Below are 25564 nucleotides of genomic sequence, written 5' to 3' on the forward strand. Positions count from 1 at the left end.
AAATCCTAGTCAAATTTGCTCAAAGCTGACTTGGATTTTTCGACCACATGAGGTTGAAAATCCATTTACATATTCCCAAATCGGGATATTTTTTCCCCAATTCTGTTTCTCTCACTTTCCATTTTCTTCACTCTTTCTCTCCGACCATCTCCACCCACCGTCCATTGTAGACCATCCCACCCACCACGCAGGCGTCGACCGATGTTGCTGCTTCCGTTGTCATTCGCCGCTGCTACTTCTTCCACCGCCGTTCACCGCTACTGCCGCCACTGATTTGAAAAGGTAAGTTTTTTTTATTTTTTTTTTCAATCTCATATTATTCATTATTAGTTGCATTACTTTGTATAATTTTAGTTTAACTACGAATATGTAAACTATTTATTGTTCAATATTAGTTTTTATGGTTTTGGATGTTAACTTTATTTTAGGGTTGAAATTGAACAATGTTGTTGCTGTATCAAAATTGAAATCAATTTATTATGATGTTTTTTTGTTGTTGTATTGAAATTGAACCCTATATATTGAAATATTATTGTTGTTGTTGTATTGAAATTGAAACCTCTATATTGAAATATTGTTGGTGTTGTTGTATTAAAATCATTCACTTCATCAAATCCAAAGGCAAAATGAAGTTATAAGAGACGGGTGGTAAAATTTATCAAAGTGAGTATGGAATTTTCCAACATAATTATGAAATATATTGGTTAACCAAGGCAGTCCTAATTTACAAGGGTTCTGTAGATTGTAATTGGCACTTACATTATTTTTTTGGCCTTTATAACATGCCTTGCTATCAGCTTGTATCATGCATTTTGAGGGCTTAACAACTAAGCAAGTAATCAGAGGGTTTAGTATGCCTTGCATGTATAATGCATTAGTCTCAGAAGAGGGTTTCACCTTAAGGTAAAAAGTAATAAGATACTGATTGAACCTACCTTATATTATTAAATACAACAGAATTTAAAATTACCAACTAAAACAAATGCTCGAGTAATTAAAATTAGTATACTCTAGTACTCTGGACTTAAATTAACAATTTCAAATTTTGTGTTATTTGTGTAGATGGAATCTCGTAGTTGGATGCACGATAGAGCTTATGGTGATCGAGATGGGATGAGGGATGAATTTATAGCCGGTGTCTATGCTTTTGTTGAATACGCAAAGACACTTGATGATTTTACAAGACATGGTGTGGTTAGGTGTCTTTGTGTTAAATGTGAATGCATGAATTATGAGACCCCAGAGATTGTTAGACTTCATCTATACGATAAAGGTTTTAAAAGTAATTATACAGTGTGGACTAGTCATGGAGAAACACACAACAGTTTTGGTAGATCTTAGAACTTTATCGTTGGTGAAAGTAACAGGGGGGTAGAACGTAATGTCCAAAATTCTAGAATTCACGACATGGTTCAGGATACTTATGACATACATTCGGATTTTGAATCTAGTGGTCATGTTGAAGAACCTCCCAATGAAGAGGTAGATGTTTTTATGAAAAGTTAAATCAAGCTAGTCGGCCCTTACATGATGGGAGTCCCCACTCTCAATTGTCTAACGTTGTTAGATTATTGAGTATCAATGCAGATTACAATGTTTCTGAAGGGGCAATGGATTCTGTAATTGACTTCATGCATGAATTAGCTGACCCGACTCTAAAGATACCCGATAATTACTATAAGGCAAAGACATTGGTGTCTAAGTTGGGACTCTCGTTGGTGAGAATTGATTGTGGTGAAAGTGGCTGCATGTTATACTATAAGGACGACGTCAGTCTAGAATCTTGTAAGTTTTGTGGTAGTGATCGGTTCAAGCAGACTCGCAGTGGGAAGAGAGTTGTTGTTAAGGTGATGCATTATTTAACTCTTATACCAAAGTTAAAGAGGTTGTATGCATCTAATAGCTTCACTCCTCATATGAGATGGCATAGTGAAAATAGAAGGCCACTGGGTGTTATGTGTCAACCTTCTGATGGTAAGGCTTGACAACATTTTGATAGAATCTATCTAGACTTTTTAGCTGAACTACGTAACGTTACGCTGGGTTTATGTTCAGATAGATTCACTCCACATTCTATTTCTGCTGCTCTATATTCTTGTTGGCCTGTATTCATAACCCCGTATAATCTTCCCCCTGAGATATGTAGGACTAGTCCATATATATTCCTTAATTGTATTATTCCTAGCCCGCGTAATCCAAAAGTTTTGATTGATATGTACTTGCAACCATTGGTTGATGAGCTGAAACAGTTGTTGTGTCACGACCCAAGCTGATGGACCATGACAAGTGCCCGAGCTACACTTGTCAGACACTCCTAAGCATGCATTCGTAACGTAGACATGAATAAAGGTAGGCCACATATATCTCCGGATAATATTCTACTATCTTATATGGAAAGCAAACCAAATAGAAGCAACGCTTATAAAAATCAACTGAATATAAACATGCTAACATCAAAGTGCGAGCCGACAAGGCTACTATGGACAACTATACAACAACATGGAAGCCGGCAAGGCTACATAGTATCCCAGCTACATACAACTGTCTACAAACCTCTATGAGAATGCATCACTGTAGAAAGGACGGGACAGGGCCCCGTCATACCCCTATTTTCACAAAAATGTCGTACAAAAAATAAGACAGCAAATCCGGATCAAGTAGAGCGCATCAACAACTACTGAGTGGAGATCCTACTGAGCGGGACCGTCAGCCTGTCTACCTGAACCTGCGGGCATGAACGCAGCCCCCCAAGCAATAGGAGAGTCAGTACGAATAATGTACCCAGTATGTAAGGCATGAAAAGAGTATATATGAGGCATAAAGGAAATATGAGACATAAGAATCAACATGTAAGACTGAAAATCTCTATAAGTCATGAAATACATAATTTTATGCATATGCGTATGGAATGTGTATATCTCTGTATACCTCTGAGAATCATGAAATATGTAAGTATCATGCTTATGCATATAAGATATGAGTTTGTATGTAAATATGTGCACATATCATCATCAAGCCTCTGAAGGCATCGTATCGTATCATATCATATCGGCCCCTCTGTGGGCATCATCATTATCATATACCAGATGATCAGGTGGTGATGCATACATAACGCCTATCCCTTTCCCCATACCCTATATACATATAATATACGCGTATATAACGCCTTCTGGTCATGGATCATTGTGCATATGCATAAATGAATGCAATGCATAAGTAAGATGAATAAATAGAACTCTCGGAGTGACATAAAGTCGTGCTACCTCCGATAAACATGTTTGAGCTAATATGATCAATATATGTAATCTCAGGATCCATGAACAGAAGGAATAATAATAAAAGGGGTACAGGAACATCAAAGATTAGAGTACTCCTAATGCTTCTAAGAGTAGAGTGATATGGAAGTTCGTTCGTTCATATCATAAGGATCATGCCAAAATGAAAGAAAGGATAGCCTTAACATACCTTGTCGTCTACCTATACGTCCAACGTCTACTTCCCAAGCTTGTAACTCTACAAACAAGGCAACATACACCATAATCAGACCATATTCAACTCTTACAATCCATTCTAAATGAGTAGGTAACTTAACGAAATTTGAGCAGCATTTCCCCTATATTTCTTACTCCAATCCAACTCCAAAACAGCCTACAAACATACACAACATCATCAACAACTATAAGATATAATCATATAAACAAGTAAAAATCTCTTCAAAATCCCATCCAAAATCAATCTACAAGGCAACCACTTCAACAACTCACTTTATGCCTTACAAAACATATTTTCTTCACCTTAAAACCAACAAATCCTTCCATACATGACTTAATAACAAAGTTAAGGTTGTGTTCTTACCTTGAACACTCAGTATTACCAAGAAAAATCCTCATCTTTGACCTCAAACACACAACCACACACCAAGCAATACTATTACTATGTTTTCCTTACTAGTTCCTTGATTCTAAGATGGAAATCCTAATTGATTTGATGTAATTGAGTTTACAAGGTGTAGAGAGGATGTGGAGAGGTCGCTGGATCAGTTGGGTGTGGAAATGAATGAAAAATAACGTGGATATACATATATATACAAGCACATAGGTCAACCACCGCCTATGTGGATCCCAGCGAGGCTGACTGTGGAGTCTCGCGAAAACGCGAATATTTCTCTGTTCTGACATCGTATAGATGAATGGTTTAATGCGTTGGAAACTAGACTTATAGACCTTCAATTTGATAGGTGGATCACCCCGTAACTCCAATTATATTGAGAGAAAAGCTCAGTAATATTAGACCCAAATTTCAGCAAAATTTATGAACGTAACTTGCGATGCTTTTCGCCGACTTTTATTTTACAACTTGCTTGACTTCAAAACTTAAGATACGAATATTATATGATTCATGTACCTTAAAACACGACCTCCTTATCACATTAAGCATTCCTAGTTTAACCCTTAAAGTACGAGTTATAACACTGATTCTCTTAACCCCGGAACCTTATGGCACATGCTTAACAATTGTTAAAAGTCTTTCTTAACCTTATAGGGGTTCCATGGTCTCTCCGGGCTTATGTTAGTTTACTTATGACACAAATGGCACAAAAATTTACGAGGTGTAACAAGGATAACTAACATACGACGAATCTCAACGTACAAAACTACGAGGTGTAACATCCTTCCCCCGTAGAAACATTCATCCTTGAATGTTTAGCTTATAGGAGTCTTTAAAAATTTTGACAGAGTCTCGTCTATAACCATACCACTACCAACCTATCACACAACAGCCCAACAACACGATGCTACACGGGGCTATATCAAATAATAATAACCATGGCCCCACACGACCAAAAGAAACAACTGTAAGTACATCATTTACCTGAAGCCTGGATCTCCTCGGGAAGTGGAAACAAGTGTGGGTATCTGGACCTCATATCATCCTCAGCTTCCCAACTCATCTCCTCAACATTCTTGTTTCTCCAGAGTGCCTTAATTGAAGTTACATCCTTAGTTCGCAATCGTCGAACCTGTCTATCTAATATGGCCATTGGGGTTTCCTCGTATAATAACTACTCAGTAACCTAAATATCATCTACTAGCACAACTCTCGAGGGATCTTCGATGCGCTTACGAAGCATAGATACATAGAAGACTGGGTGTACGAACTCTAAATCAGAAGGTAACTCTAGCTTATATGCTATCTTGCCCACTTTGCGAGCAACTCTATATGGTCAAATGTATCGAGGATGGAGCTTACTTTTTTTACCAAATCTCATAACTCCCTTCATCGGTGATACCTTAAGGAAAACCCAATCATCTACCTGGAACTCTAAATCGCGTCGTCGATTATCCGCATAGGACTTCGAATGGCTCTAAGCTCCTAATAATCTTTCTTGAATAAGCTTAACCTTCTCAACTGCTTGCTATCAGATCTGGTCCTACTAACTTTTTTTCTCCAACATCAAACCACCCAATAGGTGACCTAAACTTTCATCCATATAGAGCCTCATAAAGAGCCATCTGAATGATGGAATGATAACTATTATTATATACAAACTCAATAAGCGGTAGATGATCATCCCAGCTACCCCTGAAATCAATCACATAAGCTCGTAACATGTCCTCAAGTGTCTGAATGGTAGGCTTAGCCTGTCCATCTGTATGGGGATGAAATGCTATATTGAGACTCACATGACTCCCCAATCCTTTCTAGAAAGATCTCCAGAAATTAGATGTGAACTGCGTACACCTCTATCTAAAATAATAGACGTAGGAACACCATGCAGTCATACAATCTCCTTAATATAGAGCTTCGTATAATCTTCTACTGAATAAGTAGTTCTAATAGGTAGAAAATGGGCTGATTTTGTAAGTCTATCAACAATCACCCATATCGAATCATACTTACGCTGAGTACAAGGTAATCTTGTAATGAAGTCCATATTAATTGCTTCCCATTTTCAATTCAAAATCTCGATGGCCTGCAATAAACCACCGGGCTTCTGGTGCTCTATCTTAACCTGTTAGTAATTTGGACACCGAGAAACAAACTCCGCTATGTCTTTCTTCAGGTCATCCTACCAATACATTTCTTTAATATCATGATACATCTTTGTTGTGCCTGGATGAATAGAATAGCGAGAGTAATGAGCCTCTCCTATAACCTACTGACGAAGTTCTACAATATTAGGAATACATAATCTACCTCGATATCTGAGAACTCCATCTCCTGTAATCTCAAAGGGTGTCTCTTTCTAAGGAGTTGTATCTCGATAATTGACTAAAATAGGATCCTCAGACTGACGCTCCTTTACCTCAACAACCAAGATGACGTCGCTGTATCCTGGACAATAACTCCTACATCATCTGAGTTTGGTAACTAGACTCCAAGACTAGCCAACTGATGAACTTCGCGAGCCATCTCTCTTTTCCCTGGCTGCAAGTATGACAAACTACCCATAGACTTACGGCTGAGAGTGTCGGCTACCACATTTGCCTTCCCAGGATGGTACAGAATATCAACATCATAGTCTTTCAATAGCTCTAACCATGGTCTCTGGCGCAAGTTCAACTCCTTCTGCTTAAAGATATACTGGAGGCTCTTATGATCGGTATAGATATCAACATGAACACCGTATAGATAATGCCTCCACATCTTCAGGGCATGAATTACCGCAGCTAACTCAAGATCATAGGTCGGGTAATTCTTCTCGTGCTTCCTCCATTGCCTAGAAGCATAGGCAACAACCTTACCATGCTGCATCAACACACAGCCCAACCCAACACCTGAAGTGTCACAATAAATCACATATCCATCTGTTCCCTCGGGGTCAAAGTTAGAACGGGTGCTGAAGTCAACTTATCCTTCAGTGTCTGGAAACTCCGCTCACAAGCTTCTATCTACTGAAACTTAGCTGACTTCTGGGTCAACTTTGTCAATGGAGCTAAAAGAGAAGAAAATCCCTTTATAAACCTCCTATAATAACCTGCCAGACCAAAAAAACTACGAACTTCTGTTGGTGTCGTGGGTCTTGGCCAAGTCTTCACAGCTTCAATCTTCTGAGTATCAACTCTCATTCCTTCATCTGAAATAATATGACCAAGAAAAGCCACAGAGTTCAACCAGAACTCACATTTAAATAATTTCGCATACAACTCTCTATCCCGAAGAACTTTAAGCACTCAAAGTGATTTGCATGCTCTGCCTCTGATGGTGAGTAAACCAGAATATCATTTATAAATACGATCACAAATAGATCTAGAAAAGGTTTGAATACATGGTTCATCAAATCCATGAATACAACTAGAGCATTAGTCAACCCGAATGACATAAAACGGAACTCATAATGTATGTATCTAGTCCTGAATTCCGTCTTTAGAATATCTTTCTCCTTCACCCTAACATGATGGTATCCCGATCTCAAATCTATCTTTGAAAGCATTTGGCACCCTGTAATTGATCAAATAAATCATCATCAAAGTGGATACTTATTCTTTATCGTTACCTTATTTAATTGCTCACATCAAGGAACCATCTTTGTTTCTCATGAATAATACTAGCGCTCCCCACGGTGATGTGCTAGGCCTAATAAAGCCCTTCTCAAGCAAATCCCTTGACTGTTCCTTCAATTCCTTCAACTTTTCAGGTACCATTCTATAAGGAGGAATGGATATCGGTTGAGTATCTAGTAATAAGTAAATAGAAAAATCAATCTCCCAACTAGTCTATACATCTATAAAAGCTTAACCACGAACGAACCGAAGGGCTCTGATCCCATATCTTAACCCGAACCAAGTGATAAATATAACCCTTTCTGATCCTCTTTCTTGTCTTGAGATAAGAAATAAACCTACCTCTCGGCGATGAGGCATTACCTTTCCACTCTATGGCTGGCTCTCTTAAAAACTAAAATCGAACTATCTTTATTCTACAATCAACGTTAGCATAACAAGAAGCCAACCAATACATACCCATAATGATATCAAAGTCTACCATATCTAACTCAATCAAATCCGCTATAGTATGGCAATTATAGACTACGATTACACAATATTTATATACTCGTTTAGCTATCACTGGGTCTCTAACTGGTGTAGACACCTCAAAAGACTTAATTAACTCAGGCTCTATCCCAAACTTACCAGTACCGGGATCAATCAACGCATACACGTCATAAGAGAAAACTGATAATATACCTGTAACTACATCAGGAGACGACTCGTAATCCTATCGACTAGAGTGCATAAGAACCGAGGACCTCTCGACAGAAGCTCTACCTCTCGCCTCTACCACACCTCGCCGGTGCGTAACCCTACCACCAGATAGTCGGATAATTTCCACCGCCATAACCATTTACCATCAAGAATCCCGATAGCCGAGATAGCCACAAGTATAACACACATCAGAACCCAAACGACACTGTCCAACATGCAACTTACCACACCGAGTACAACGTGGTAATGGCGGCCTTATCTGACCAAAATCCATCTTGTACTGTGAATTGGAAGCCCTAGAACTCTGACCAGGTCCTGAATAAGTAGATCGATCAAACCTCCTGCCTGAGAACTGAGGAGGCGCACTGGCCGCTGGATGGGCCGGATATCTAAAATATTGCTGCCTCTGACCTCCTCTGAACTCACTAGCAACATCTAAAGATCTGGCCCTCTTACCATGGCCCCGGTCATGCTCACGCTCCGTCTTCCGCTGTCGCTTACGCTCCTCAAGGTTCTGTGCATATGCCTATATACGAGAAATGTCCATACCTGTCTGGAGTGCAGCTGTCATACAATCATCAATCAGATGTGGCCCTAAGCCAACCACAAACCGGTGAACTCGGTCCTCCATATCAGCCACCACAGCTGGGGCATATCTAGCCAAGGAATCAAAAAGTAAATTGTACTCTCGGACACTCATGCTCCCCTGCCTAATGTTCAAGAACCTATCTACACGAGCCCGTCGAATCTCTGGCGGCAAGTAATGGCGAATAAAAGCCTCTAAAAACTCTCGCCAAATCGTTGGAGGAGCATCCTCCCCTCTAGATAACTCCCAAGTCTCATACCACTGTATCGCAACATCACGAAGTCTATAAGAAGCCAACTCCACTGACTCAGTCTCATTAGCATGCATTACCCTCAACGTCCTCTGCATCCTATCGATAAAGTCCTGGGGGCCTCATTCTACTTCGAACCAAAGAACTCTGGAGGGTCCAAATTAAGGAAATCCTTCACCCTAGCACTAACTGCTCAGTCTGCATAGTCAACACCAACCCCCTGACACCGAGCCTGAGCGGCTACCAACCTGGTCAACAACTGAATGGCATCTTGCATTTCCTGACCCGGTGCGTCTGGCTGAGGAACTGGGGCACTGGAGCAGGTGCTGAGCTAATGCCCCTTTGAGCCCCTCTAGAGAGAGCGGGGTATGCGAAGTTTGCGATGGAGACTCACTCTGAGACTCGTTCCTAGGCCTCGTAGCCCGTGAAGTATGGTTAGTAGCCTCACCCATCCGTGACTTGCCCTTCTGTGCAGCTGTAGCTTTCTTCAGATGCATCGCTGAAATCATAACATATTAGTAAGAAGTGAGTCCGTATAACACAGCTCTACCACACGATCTAAGATAAGAAAGAATGACAACATCCTAAAAGTCCTGCAGCCTCCTGTCTATAAGTGTGGTGCACAACACACCCATAAACAAGACTCTACCGGACATGGTCTGTAGATAACCCTAGGACAGAACTGCTCTGATACCACTTTTGTCACGACCCAAGCCGATGGACCATGACGAGTGCCCGAGCTATACTTGTCAGACACTCCTAAGCATGCATTCATAACGTAGACGTGAATAAAGGTAGGCCACATAGATCTCCAGATAACATTCTACTATCTTATATGGAAAGTAAACCGAATGGAAGCAACGCTTATAAAGATCAACTGAATATAAACATGCTGACATCAAAGTGCGAGCCGACAAGGCTACTATGGACAACCATACAACAAAATGGAAGCCGACAAGGCTACATAATATCCTAGCTACATACAACTATCTACAGACCTCTATGAGAGTGCATCACTGTAGAAAGGACGGGACAGGGCCCCGTCATACCCCTATGTACACAAAAATGTCGTACCAAAAATAAGACAGCAACTCCGGATCAAGTGGAGCGCACCAACAACTGCTGAGTGGAGATCCTACTAAGCGGGACTGTCAGCCTATCTACCTGAACCTGCGGGCATGAACGCAGCCCCCCAAGCAATAGGGGAGTCAGTACGAATAATGTACCGAGTATGTAAGGCATGAAAAGAGTATATATGAGGCATAAAGGAAACATGAGACATAAGAATCAACCTGTAAGACTGAATATCTCTGTAAGTCATGAAATACATAATGTTATGCATATGCGTATGTAATCTGTATATCTCTGTATACCTCTAAGAATCATGAAATATGTAAGTATCATGCTTATGCATATGAAATATGAGGTCGTATGTAAATATCTGCACATATCATCATCAAGCTAATATCATCGTATCATATCATATCGGCCCTCTCAAGACCCATCATCATCATCATCATATATCATAAAAGGGTGTATATAACATCCTTTCCCTATACCCCATATACATATAATATACGCGTATATAACACCTTCTGGTCATGGGTCAATGTGCATATGTATAAATGAAATCAATGCATAACTAAGATGAATAAATAGAACTCTCGGAGTAACATAAAGTTGTGCTACCTCCGATAAACATCTTTGAGCTAATATCATCAATATACATAATCTCAAGACCCAAAAATAAAGGAATAATCACCAAATCAAACCAAAATTAGAGTACTCCTACAATCCATTCTAAGAGTAGAGTGATATGGAGGTTCGATCATTCGTTCGTTCGTTCATATCATGTGGATCATGCCAAAATGAAAGAAATAGCCTTAACATACCTTGTTGTCCACCTAGCCTTAACATACCTTGTCGTCTACCTATACGTCCAACGTCTACTTCCCGATCTTGTAACTCTACAAACAACAATACATACACCATAATCAGACCATATTGAACTCTTACAATCCATTCTAAATGAGTTGGTAACTTAACAAAATTCGGCAGCATTTCCTCTATATTTCTTACTCCAATCCAACTCCGAAACAGCCCACAATCATACACTCCTTTATCAACATCAACAACAACAACATATAATCATACAAACAAGTAAAAATCTATTCAAAATCCCATCCAAAATCAGTCAACAAGGCAACCACTTCAGCAACTCGCTTTATGCCTTACAAAACATATTTTCTTCACCTTACAACCAACAAATCCTTTGGGATCTTACCTTGAGCACTCATAATCACCAAGAAACCCTTGCTTGGACCTCAAACAATAGCCCTCACGCACCCAATACTATTACTATGTTTTCCTTACTAGTTCCTTGATTCTAAGATGGAAATCCTAATTGATTTGATGTAATTGAGTTTAGATAGTGTAGAGAGGGTTTTTGAGAGGTCAGTGGATCAGTTGGGTGTGGAATGAATGAAAAATAACTGGATATACATATATATACAAGCACATAGGTGGCCACCGCCTATGTGGGTCCCGGCGAGGCCGACTACGCAGCTCTCATAAAATGTGAATATCTATCTATTCCAACGTCGTATGGATGAAATGTGTTGGAAACTAGACTCGTAGACCTTCAATTTGATAGGTGAATCACCCCGTAACTCCGAGTATATTGGGAGAAAAGCTCAGTAACATTAGACCCAAATTTCAAAGAAAATTTATGAACGTAACTTGCGATACTTTTCGCCGAGTTTTATTTTACAACGTGCTTGAGTTTAAAACTTAAGATACAAATATTACATGATTAAATTACCTTAAAACAATTCCTCCTTAGCACATTAAGCACCCCTAGTTTAAGCCCTAAAATACGGGTTATAAAACTGATTCTCTTAACCCCGAAACCTTATGGCACATACTTAACAATTGTTAAAAGTTTTCTTAACCTTATAGGAGTTCCATGGTCTCTCCGAGCTTACGTTAGTTTACTTATGACCCAAATGGAACAAAAATTTATGAGGTGTAACAAGGACAACTAACATACGACGAATCTCAACGTACAAAATTACGAGGTGTAACAAATCAAGATAAAAGTTTGTTCTTAAATTTCAGGTATATAAATTGGGTGAATGTCTTATTGGTGGTATTAGCATCAATTGATGCTCATCCAAAGGACAAACACCAAATTTATATGCTTGGAAATTAAGTAATGCATGAAGGAACAGTAACAAGTTGGGGCAAGAGTTTCAGATAAAGGGTTGTAATTCAAATGAAAAAACATCAAGTTCATACAGATTACTACAAAATACAATAGATTTCAACAACAATCAACAAGGTCAAGGAGACGAATTTTGTCAAGCTTTTCAACACAAGCAAAGAAAATGGTCCAAAAGAGATCTGAATTTACAGAGACAGGATCAGCTTACCTGTCTGACCAAATGTTCCAAGAAGAGCTTGTACAAAGCTCGATTGAGAAGTGAAGAAGCACCGCATGGTATATCCAAGCTTAGATCCATCACATGCATAACAGATGACAAGCAAAAATCAGAGATAATCAAGAAACAGGGAAATTGAGAGCAAAAACATAAAGAAGAAGAGTTTTACCAGGGTTTTCTTCATAATCTATGTACATATGCCGATGATGCACCTCAGAACGGAGATGAAACGGCTCAGTTTCATCATCGGAGAGTCGCCGGCAATGATAAGCTAGAAAGAGAAGCTCCCAAGAGGAGAGAAGGGCACGCGTGAGTTTAGGGCAACAAAGTGCAGATTTGGAAATTTCTATTTTTAGTATAGGATTTATTTCTTTTTTTTTTTTTTGCATTTTATTTTAATTTTGGACCTTATTTGTTTTCCTTTGATTAAATAAAAAGCCCGGTTGGGCATAATTTATTTATTTTTAAAAAAAATCACATGAAGTCCTATCGAGAGGAGTTTGGGTGAAAATAGTTGCTTTTAGGTCAAGACGAATAGTGAGGTGCATAAGATTCAATAGAATCGATTAAGTTTATCGTAGGTCTAACTTCCAGCCTAATTAAGTGACAAATACCTTTCCAACCATATATGGTGGAGCTCAAACAGAGATCTGTGCTAGGAGTTATGCCCATTTTGTTGAATGTTGTCGCCTGTCGAAACACCCGAGCGCACTCACGAAACCTATCTCTGAAAATATTTGGCCTTGTATGCCACACACGTACGATGCACAAGGCCAAATATTTTTAGAGATCGGTTTCGTGAGTGCGCTCGGGTGTTTCGATCTCTGAAAATATTGGGCCTTGTATGCCCCACGACGCATGGGTGCCGCACGATCCCCTTTTTCTGGTTTCGAATCCTTTAAGTATAAAACTTTGTTATAACTCTTCCCACTTCGTTTTGGCTGACTTTTTGAGAGAAAACAACCCTAAGGCTTCCCCAAAACATCTAAGTTAAGTTCTTGATCAATTCCCATCATTACTATATCAAATTAACACTAGTTCATCCTTCAAAATCATAGATTCTTGAAAACAGAAGAAAGAGAAGTTGAAGGAGACTTTGGGAAACTTCTTAAAAGGTATGTTCTTTGATCCTTACTGATATTATTTTGAGGATTTGGACTATTGTAGGGTATTATAAATAATAAGAATCCATGAGTGATTCATGGGGGATTCAAGAACACATTTTTGGGCACGAAAAAGCCCTAGTTTTTCGATTAGGGAGGAACTCTTAAAATTTGGTTAAAGTTCTGAACTTTATCATTAATAACCATTGTAGAACGATTTATTAAACTTGGAAGAATACGTTTGAGTGGGAATTAAGGTATATCTATGTTTTTAAAACATTTTGATATATATACATATGCAAAGAAAACATTGTTTGAAACATGCCTACTTTTAAGAATATTTGAATGCATGTGTACAACTTAAAACTCTAGTTTGGTGGTTGTTTGAACTTATTTTCGAACTAAAAGATGATATTTGAACAAAGTCATGCACGTGTAGGGTCAAGCCCGCAGTGAACCTCATATGAATTATACTATTGTGCTGAACATGTTTTGCCCTAATATGGATGAATAAACTTATTTTTCTAAATGTTGAAGATTTAAACATGTTTTCCATTGAATGGGTTTCTTAAAATTGAATGAATGATTTGGACAAGATTTTTAGATTGATTATTACTTGAAATACCTCTATTGTGAGAAGATGACTTGAGAAGTGAACCCACTATAAGCCATGGTTGATGATTCAGTTAATATGCCATGACATTTATTTTTTTGTGTTTGGGCCTGTATGGGCAAGTTGTGCTAGTTCAGAGGATTATTAGCCATATGGATCCTAACATATCACTTTTGAGCATTGTTGTGTCAGTCCAGAGGACGATTGACCTTCATGGCATATAGCCCTAAGACATCTATTATTGTGTCAATCCAGGGACCATTGACCTCCGTGGCGTATAGCCCGATGCATCTATTATTGTGTCAGTCCAGAGGACGATTAACCTCCGTGGTGTATAGCCCGGTGTATCTATTCTTGTGTCAGTCTAAAGGACAATTGACCTCCGAGGCGTGTAGCACGGTGTATCGAATGATTGTTCGCCCGTGAGTTGGCTTGTGTTGACCTTTTGGTTGCCTGTGAGTGGCTTGTGATGCTCGCGAGTTCCTGATTAAAAGATTTAATGTGGTAAAAGGTTTGACATATTGAAATTGGTATATTTCTTGTCTATTTGTGTATTCACAGAAAGTTCTACTAAGATTGATGACGTTTGCTCTATCTCTTACTTTATAACTATTTTACTACTATTGTCACAACTTTACTGTAACTATCTTATTTTGAATTTACTAACTATTTCCCCTTAGACAATCACTGAGTACCCAGTACTTAGGCATACCATTTTTGTTTTTTTATGGTAAGTTAGGTAACCAAGAAGAGTAGGTTCATGATACGCTTGTGGAATAGGAGAACTTGCTATTTTCTGGACTATTTGGTGAGCCCACATGCTTGTTCATGGGACACCGCCCTATCTTTATTTATTTATTTCAGTTTTCGGGCTGCGTCCCGATGTTAGACACTATTTATCTTACAAGCTCCACATATAGTTGTCAGAATTACGAGTAGATTGTTGAAGTCTTTTATGGCTTGTTGGGCATTTTGTCACGTTTATGACTAAGTATTTATATTACACTTCCACTGGTTACTTTTATAAGTGTGACCACGTTTCCATTTAACCTTAACTATGTTTTTAAGTAAATGATGAAAGAGTATTACAAAAGATTAAACATTTTATTGATTTTAAAAAATGCCTCCGGTGTTGTTAATAACATCGGATGCCTATTGCGTTCGGAGTAGGTTTTGGGGCGTGACATATAGGCACTGATTAACGATGTTTTCCTTAAAACCAAAAGAGGATATCACCTGATCAAACTTTCGGTACCATTGACGGGATGCGTGTTTTAAACCGTAAATGGACTTCTTAAGTCTACATACAAGGTGTCACCCAATTTTGACCCTCCTTTCTTCCAACTCATTTTTCTCGAGCTTCTAAGTTAGTAAAATATCATGTATCTTATTTTTACCACTATTTTGCTACTATTACTACTACACCTATTTGTATTATTATTGTATTAAATATTAATGATGTTATTATTATTATTATTATTATTGTTATTATTAACATTATATATTTATTGTTATAACGTAATATTGATGCAAGAACTTGATAAATTTGGAAGCCAAAGAAATTAAAGGAAGAAAGGAGCATTAAGACTAAAGCAGCCCAAATCAACTAATTTGAGCCCAAAATCGAAACCCAATGAGACCCATTCCAAATAACACCTATACTAAAAATTACCTTCTTACCCCCTTAGCCCTAACGTCTATCAATGCCTCTTTTTCCCTTTTTTCTATGGCAGAATCTCTTTGTCTTCTTACTCATTTTTGGCTAAAGATTCAGCCTTCATCAGCCATGGCAGAGTATTGTTCTTCCATTTCCGGGTAAGAATCAGGACCTATAATGTCCCCTCATATCTCCTCTCTAATTTGGTCAACACAAAAGACCAAAATACTTTCCAAATTTCTGACAGAAAATCAACTTTTAGAGATTGGATTTTGATTTCTAGCAGCTCTTTGATTTTCATTTTGGAGCCATAAATTTTGAAATTTGAAAACCTTAGCCTAGCTCTCCATCGCCTATAAATACATCTCATTGGCATCTGTTTAAAAACACCCTTGAAGCCGCCACCTCTCCCCTTTAGCCATTAATCTCCTTTATACATTATTTTTCGCTAAAGCACTAAGTCCATTTACTCTCTTATTATCTCTGTAAAACCACGGGTCTGAGCATCATTCGTGTTCGAACGTAGATCGGAGATCCGACGCCCATTCACTGCATCCCAAAAAGGGTTGTAGCTTCTATGTCTCTTCTAGCTATTCACTTTCTTTCATCTTAGTTTTAAATGAATATATGTTTGTTTTAAACGCAAGCCGTAGATTTTGTTGTTCTTTATAAATCATGCCTTAGAATTCATTTATGTTGGGAATAGTTGTCCATAAAAGTCAGAATGAGAACGAATATAGAGTTACCATGACTTGAAATTTCTTTATTCCATATGTATATTCCTCAAGTTATGTAACGACCCGCTCGGTCGTTAGGAGCGTTTTGACCATTTTACCCCTGGCAGTTCATTTCCGAGACTAGAAGCGAGTCTAGTGAGAACTTGAAGATTTAGAATTTCAAAGCAAAGGCTTGTGATAGTATTTTGCGCACGTGTTTTCAAACTTGTATTTATTCCTGTTCGGTGGGGACTTAGTAAATTGGACCTCCGCTGGGAATTCCGAGGCCACGAGTGAGTCCGTAGCGTGTTTTTAGTTATGTGTGCATGTTTGGTTTTACGTCTGTAGTGCCTCGGATTGATGTTGAGATTTTGGGTGAAATTTTGGTAAAAAGCCAGAGTTCACTGGTTGATTTGGACTGATGCGGCTATGGTATTACCGTTGTAGCTAGTCCGCCGCAGCGAAAAATGGGATTTAATGAGGTCCGCTATAGCAGGTCAATTCCCGCTATAGCGAGGCCGCTAAAGCGAAGCTAGGGACCGCTGCAGCGGTTGACGGGGGAAGAAACCCACTTTTTATGTTGCAATTCCGAGTCATTACACACAAAACCCTAAACACAGTTTTCAAGAGAGAAAGAGGCGAATTTTATTCCATTCATTGGTGAAAGAATCTTTGAGGGTAAGTCCCCATCATTATTTGTTCCTTTAGCTTTCTTCTTTAAGTTTCATGGCTAGTTAAAGGTTCTCTAATGGTGAGGAAAATCCTAGAACACTAGAATTAGCAAACCCTTAAATAATTGAATGGTTGTTGATTTTATTGTTGTTTAATCATCTATGAGTATAGATTATCACTTCCTAGGATAAGAATTCGATTATTAATGATGAGAATTGTGTATTGAGACTTAGGGTTCTAATAAAAATGGGAATATTAGCTTAAAATTTGATTTGAAAGGTTAAAGGTGATTAGAAACCTATAAATTAGAGGATTATGATTGTTGGGATTGAGGTTATGATAAATTCACCATTAGAACAATGGTTTCACCAGTTGAGAAGGTTAGAAGCAATTGGGTCTTCTTCCCCAATTCTTGTTCTTATTTTGGGTAGATGGTCTATTGCTTACATAGCATTATATTGCTAGACTTTGAATGTTCCAAGGCATTGCGAAAGGGAAAAGCTCGTGTGGAGTGGTTCGTGGCTCCTGTTCTGCATTCGAGGTAGGTTACAACTTACTTTAGTAATACTTTGATTAGCGAAACGTATATATTGTGTAGAGTTGACGGGAGAAAGCATGATTAGGTTCGGACATGGTGTTTGGTTGGCTATTATCTAGGTTGGTACGATTTCTGATTATGTGGGCTTGTCGCCATTACTTTATGTAATGAGCCTGAGTTTTACTTGTTGTGATATGAGAAGGAAGGAGTCAATATATACTCTTCTTGTTGATTGAGATGGTTACATATCCTTGCTGTTGTTGAGTGAATTATCCGAGTCCTGTTATTACTTGTGGCATGACGCCTTGAATTCATTGACCTTGATATTATTGGCTGATCATGTTTCATATTGACTGTTGAATTGGAAATACGTCGAGATTCATATTGTAATCAGATAATGAGATTAGGCTTGAATTGGATGTGCTCTTGTGATAAGGCACGAATGAGATCTTGATTATGAATTGCTGATGGTAACGAAGTTATGCAAGATTTGATACAACTTATGGTGGTTGTGATCTTCATAGCATATTCATTTACATTCATTGCACTGATTCCTCATTCCTAACATTCATATATTCATACATGATGGAAATGGTCCGGAAATGATTGATGGAAGATTTATGGCAACTATGAAAGGAAATGGAACACTTTCGCAACACAAGACTTAGTTATGAGGTGTGCTTATAATACTGGGAAGAAAGAGGTGACATAGGCTCTTTATGTTGACTGAGATGGTTTGTATGATTCATTCCATAGTTGAGCGGATTTATCTAAGTCCTGATATGGCTTATGGCATTATGACCTGCATTTTCATTGGCATTTGATTTCATTGATTGATCATTCTTACTTTTGAGTTGATGTTTCATCTCGGGGTTCTAGACTTGAACCATATTTGAATACTCATTCTTGCATACAGTATATGTTTAAAAGGCACATCTGACAGGGGGTGAGGATGTGGCCTATCTTGATATATATATATATATATATATATATATATATATATATATATATATATATATATGGCACATTTGACAGGGGGTGAGGATGTGGCCTAGTTATGGGCTCGTGATCCGAGGTCAGTTCCGGAGCGAGTGGTACATGGACACCATGGGTCCCCTGCAGGTCATGTCTATTGGGCAGTCAATACTATTAGCATGTGTGTATAGGTTTGAGGTATTTGGCTAGTGCATTGCATTAAATTGCACATCATTACATATTATCATGCATCATCATACGACTCTTTATTTTGATTTGGTATGGTCGGTTCATACTATTAAGTTGGCATGGATCGGATTATGGACTGGGTTAGATCGCTAGGTAAGGACGCTGCAGATCGCTAGGTAAGGACGCTGCCTAGGTTAGAACTTGGGTTGTGATTATCGATTGAGATTATTGTGATAAGACAGACTTGCGGTTTAGAAGCTTCCTCTTAGGTTGTGATTCATGTTGACACCCAATTTTTGTCTTCCAAGAAATTCAAATTAACTAGTTAAGCTTCTTGAGTCGCAAACAGAGTAAAAGAGTTATCCAGAAAAATCAAAAATACCCTCTAAACCACTTTTGACGATATTTTGTCATTTCATCTAGAAAAATACCCTAATATATATTATGTATACTTTTACATATATTTTCAAGTGTTAATTATGTCTATCATTTCAATTTGAAATCAGTTTATATCAAAAACAAGTATTTTAATTAAGTACGTATTTTTATAATTAGTCCATTATTGGAAAAATAAGTATTTCTATTTTGTTGAAGTCAAGAAGCTTAATTAATTAATTGAACAATAATTTCATCTCAATTTTATGTCAAACTTGTTCTAAAGAATGGTTTTAATTGAAAAGTCATGAGTTTAATTTGGCTATTTTGCTAACGTTTTGGTTACAATTGCAGTACTAAAGGGTTAAAATTTAAGTTCAATATTAGACACTTTTAATTCCCTTTTTTAGTTCAGATTTTCAGACCATTTAATCCCAAATAGGCCCAAAACCCGTGGCCAAAATGCTACGACCTGACCCGCTTCAAGTAAAACCCAAAATTGCACTTCAACAAAAACACAGCCAAAAAAAAACATATGTTCAACGTTGAAACAACAAAACCCAGCTGGCATGGACATTTATGGATTAATTTTCAAACGTTCCCCGGCTTCGCAATATTTGATTCATCATTTTGGGTAATGGAGTTAATGAATTTTGTCTTCTTCTCCTCCCCAACGGTAATAGGCTGATCTTTTTTCTTTTCTTCAATTTAGTTTTTCAATTTTTCTTCAGTTTCCGTACTGAGATTCGGATTTCAACTCAAAACAAACAAATTTCAAATTTCAAGGGCGGATTTCAAACAATCCAAAACGAATTTCAAAAATAAAAATGTCCCACATCATGGTTTTTCTATCAAACCTATGTCCCACATCATGGTTTTTCTATCAAACCTAGTCATTTGGGGTTCTATAATAGAACCCCATTTCTTCATTAAGGGGAGGCTTTTTTATTAGACTCACAATACGATTGACACACCTCTAAAAGAGTTTTTTTTTTTTTACACACCAATGGTGGGTTTTTCACAACCCTAAGTGTGAGAACACTCAGAAACCCGGCTAAGCCGCGAGTTTCGAGGACGTTCTCGCTCATGTTTAATTTTTTGGAAGTCATTTCCGTTCATTGGAAATCGATTCGGGTGAAAGGTAGTTCGTCGTCAACCCGTCGCCCCCGCTGCTCGACAAAAAGGTAATTCACAAATCCCCTCTCTTTAATTTTTGTTTCTTTGAAGCTCTGAATTTATGTAATGTTATAGAGGCTTTTCTACCGTGACGTTTAATATGTTTCGGTTAGTTCAGTTTAGACTAAGTAGCTTAATATATGAAGGATGTATTTTTGTGAGTTTGGAGGATTAATGTATGTGTTTAAGCGATAAATTGGTTTGATGTAGCTGTTAACATGACTTAGCTCTAATCAGTTTGGTTAATATAAACATGGTTATGAACTAAATGCTTAAAATTCCAAAGCATTCACTACCTAAGCATGGTTTTACAAATACCCATCTTCAGCTTTACTGTGGTAACTAGTTAAACTCATGGATTAGCAGTTCCTGATTTAGTTCAAGTGTTGTTGGGTTCATTTTCCATTCTGCAAATTCTATCTAGTGGTTATGATGCAGTGTTAGTTGCAATATTGTTTGAGTGTTTTAGTATGACTTTGTGGAATGTCACTGTCTTATGTTAGAATAAGAGTGTTTGAACTAAATGTTTCTCTTTACTATCATGTTGGAAGACCACATCAAGAATATGCATTTGTATAAGATGTCAATATGTTTAGTTATTGATTTCTGTCCCTTTATGTGGTGTTCATTTACTCTTTAAAAGATCAACCAACTACTATATTTAGAATCTTATACAAGGCAAAGATCAGAAGCTTTTAACTGGATATTGGATAAAGGGGGGTAGGAAGTTAGTTGTTTGCCATTCTTTTATCTCAAATAAGAGGCTAAAAGTATGATCATTATATCATTTTTTGTTTTAAATTAAATGTCAAGTCACTGCTTTCCAAAAAAAATTGGTAATTTTGAGAATGTATTTCAGTTGAGTTTTGGTCTAATAGTTGAAGCTGAACCATGTTTTGAGGTTCAGTGTCCTAAATTGACTGCTCTGTTTGTGTATTGTTTGTTTAGTTTGGTCATTATGTTATTCTGCTTTGGTTGAACTTTAAAAAAAAAAGAAAAAAAGGAAGATCTATATTCATCTTTTTCCAGAATAATTACTAGCTTAATGTGAAGGTTTTGCCAATTGTATAAAGAATGGAAGTTATGGTCTGGCTGCTTTAACTAGGCTAGAAACACATGAATGTTTCTTCAGCATCTTTATTAACATATTAGTTTCATGTTTTCTCTAAAAGAGTTGGGCCTGAAATTTTTTGACTGTTTACCTAAGTTGTTAGCCCTTAAACCAGTTAGCATGTTTTATGTAGAAGCAAGTCTATTTTTCCTCCTTTGCTAATCTGCCTTATTTTGCATTAATATGAGAAGTAAACAGGAGAAGTATTTAGCTAGGTATTGTCTCCTTCAAGCTGATGAAGTTCTTCTCTTGTGTGGGTTCAGATTTAGACTGTCAAAATACAACCCTTTGTTGACTCTATTTTGTTAAACACTAAATACAAATAGCATGCTTTGCCTCCTTACTTTCAAAACCAAGCCTTCTGTCATATTTGGAAGTTTAAAAAATGAATATCTTCTCAGATGTCCAGCTATGCCTTCAAATTCAATCCTTGTTTGTGTTCTTCATGTCTAAAGCATCTCTAAAGAATCAGATTTTGTTAATCTAAGTAGGAATTGGCTCAGATTCTCTCAGTTTTCCTCTCTGTTTGGGTGAGTGTTTTATAACCTCATGCTATTTTCCAGGTGTTTTCTTACATCCCAATTAAATGATTTCAAAAAAAAAAATGTAATTGTTGTCCCTTTCAAGCGATTGAGCTTATGCTCAAGTGTTGATCTTAAACTTGCTTGATTGCCTATGTATGCTTAATAATAACAAAAATCAGTAGAATATCCCCTTTAATTAGCTTAACTAATTCTTTAAACCCATTACATGTTCTGTTAAATTTCAGTTTGGATGAGACCTTGGAAGAATTTGGTTTCAAACTATGGAGCAGATATGCCTTAGTTGTGGGTGTTTACTTGACTTTTGCTTGTATGCTTTTTCTGGGAACCAGTTCTGGTGCTCTGTACAATAACTTAAGGCTGCTCTTATTCCCTCTTCATTTTTGAACCAGTATTTCAATTTTGGCATGGATTTAAAGGTTGTTTTGTTTCTGTTAGTGATCAACAAACCATGTGTGATTGGTTTGAGACCTAAAGGCTTCCTGTATAAGAGTAAAAATGGTTGTCATGTGATAAAGTCCCTATCTCTGAACCTTTGGAAAATGTTTAACTTTAGTTCAGCAGCCTTCTATGGTAGCAGTAAGTTTAAATGGTTACACTTAGTTCCTACTCTTTTTTTAGAGACCTCTTAAAAGCATAGAATCAAATAGTTTGGGATCTATTTGGTATCTGTCCGATGAACACCTTGTGAAAGGTGTAATGAATCTTTAAATGTTTTAAGGGGCACCTATTTGAATTAACCTTTAATTTTGGGAATTGTTTAAACTTGTTTGAGTATGAGTAATAACTAAGATTTCTGGGAACTCTTGGTCGTTGTGAAACAGCCTGTATGCTCATCCACTCTTAAAATCTGAACTCTATATCTTGTTTGGGATATGTTAAGCCAGGCCAAGTTATGATATTCATTTAACAAAGTGAAATGCCTCATGTTTGGTGTATTATTACTCCTGATAAATTTTGGCTGCCGAATACTCATCCTTTACCCCTCTCTTTCTTTGCATGACTTGCGGAGTGTCAAATCTCATCCAATGATCATGTACATGTTGAGGGCTGTGCTTGAGTTTTGGAGTTTAATGTTATACTTTGAGGTTGCTGCTATGGACAATCTCCCTTTGGCTATTGCTTTGTTTTGACATGAGTTGTTGTTGCATTTTGAGAGGGCTGGCCATCACACTTTGATGCCCATTTGAGGAGATTTATTAAGGTTGATTTGTCACACTTGAGACACACTTTGGCTCACTCTTAAGATGAACAAATCATATTTGGTATATGCTATTTTTGTTGCATTGGAAGGCTGTCCGGTGCATTTTTATCCCCCTCTGAATTATTTCCATGACTTACAGTCACCTACTTGTGGTTGTGCTTGACTACTATGCTCTAATTGGTGTCCTTTCCTAGTATTTTGGGCCATTGTATTTTGGTAAATTGTTATTATCTACTGCTTGCTGTCCTGCTGTATCTGTTGCTACCCGTTATTACTTGTTGTTGTGGCATTTTTCTGGACTGTTGCACCTTAAAGGGCTCTCAAAGTGTTGCATTTTGGGAGAATTAGTTGCTGCCTCATTGTTTAAAAGAAATAGATACTGCACTTGTTCTGGGAAAATTTGCTGAACTTGAGCTAAGATGCCCTATCGAGTTGGTGCAAATGATGCACCTGCTGCTGAATTTTGATACCCATGCTTTGATGGGAATAGATACCTTACTTGATTGACTGATTTGCTGCTGCATCCTCCCATGCTTGCTGCATTTTGAGATTGGACCTGTTACATCCTAAAAGGGCTGGTGGCTGTTTTTGGGTGGATAATCAGTTGATTGCTACATTTGGCTTTGGGAATGGATACTAGGGCTGTTGTAGTTCCGAGTCAAATTACTACCGGACTCTTGAGCTGCCACCTTGTTGTTGCGTTTGCTGCAACAGCTGCTGCTTATGGCTACCTATAGTTGCTTTTTGTTATTTCATTTTTTGCTGCTATCTAGCAGCTGTATCTTGACTGTTTATTGCTACTGCTTGTTGTTGCTTGCTGTTGTATGTTGACCATCAGTAGTTGCTTTACTATTTAAAAGAAACGTACAGATACTACACTTGAGCTTGAGCTGACTCTCACATTTTTGTGATTGAGCTGCAGCCATGTTTGTGACTAAATTTTCTTCAAAAAGAACAGATGCTACAATGATGCTACCCTTTCATGACTGAACTGGTTTGAATACGATACTACACAGGGCCGATGAAAAAGTATTTTAACTTGAGGCCATGTCTAGTCCGGAAAGGTCATCCCTCGGTTTAGGCAAGGCTGATCTCACATTGATATCACGAGGTAGGAACCAACATGTGCTTGGCAAGGCAACTAGAATGCCCTCCCCCCCCAGTTTGCAGCCGCAACATGATTCGGGTTCCTTTGCCATATGCGGAACCGTGAGTCTGAGCCTCCGTAATCAAAGCTCTCAAAGTTTCATACGAGTCTGAGGGATATTATTATTTATGTTCCTAAACGTCACCCTATGGGGTGGCGTATCCTTTTGACTAACTATTTTCCTTTTCAATTGTGCGAGGAACCAATATAACAAGCACGGGAAGCAAAAGCTCGAGGACAAAGTAAAAGGATCGGATGCTTGGAGCTTCAGATGAAATATTAGAAGAGTATAGAAGAAAGAAAACAAGACTGCTGCATGATTTGACTTGGGCCCAAGGCCATTAAAGCTAAACTTTCTTTCCCTTCCTTTAGTATAAGTTTTACATTATTTTCTGTATGATATGCAAATACATATTGAAACCCCTACAGGTTAGAACCTAGGATTTGGGTAGACGATGCTTCAAAACTGTATCCAAATGATAAAAGAATTGTATTCCACTTGATTAAAATAAATAAAAGTGAAAATATATTTTTTTCTTGCAAAAAAGTTGATTATTTCTGTATACCTCTTTAAAAGTGTATTTTAATTTGAGAAATCTGAGAAAAGAAAGTAAAAGAAACATTTGGGCTAGACCCGACTTAATGAATTCAAATAAGTGAAATTTTCTTCAAAGCCCGAGTTTGAGAAAGCAGTTTGAAGGATATGGTTGGTAAGAAGAGATAAAATGGGGATAATGTATAAATTAAACAAAGGCTATACATATATATATATTTTCTTATATACAAACACATGGCATTAGTTTTAGATGAGATATACCCAAAAAAAGATACTATCCTTATAAGTAAAAGGACAAACTATTTTATCACGAATGTTTTTAATCCGAACTTAAACTACCCTTATTTAAAGGGAAATTCTTTAATTCTTTTAAAAATCCAAAACGATATGCCATGACAACATATTCTTATACAGGAAACTAAACAAAACATAAGCAGTTCATACATAATCACACATTGAAGTTCGAAGGTCAACCGTATTCTATGGATCATACGTACCTAACACCCT

At 37.7% G+C, this 25564-nt stretch overlaps 1 long non-coding RNA gene across 1 annotated transcript; it reads left to right on the forward strand.

Moving 5' to 3' along the window:
* The first annotated feature begins 20566 nt into the window (after positions 1 to 20566).
* Positions 20567 to 22280, forward strand: LOC132040088 (uncharacterized). The gene is made up of 2 exons (XR_009410556.1): positions 20567 to 20957; positions 21539 to 22280. It is a non-coding gene; the product is annotated as an uncharacterized LOC132040088 (long non-coding RNA).
* The last annotated feature ends 3284 nt before the right edge of the window (positions 22281 to 25564 follow it).

The sequence above is a fragment of the Lycium ferocissimum genome, chromosome 12, assembly GCF_029784015.1.
Source record: "Lycium ferocissimum isolate CSIRO_LF1 chromosome 12, AGI_CSIRO_Lferr_CH_V1, whole genome shotgun sequence".
In the NCBI taxonomy this organism is placed as follows: Eukaryota; Viridiplantae; Streptophyta; class Magnoliopsida; order Solanales; family Solanaceae; genus Lycium; species Lycium ferocissimum.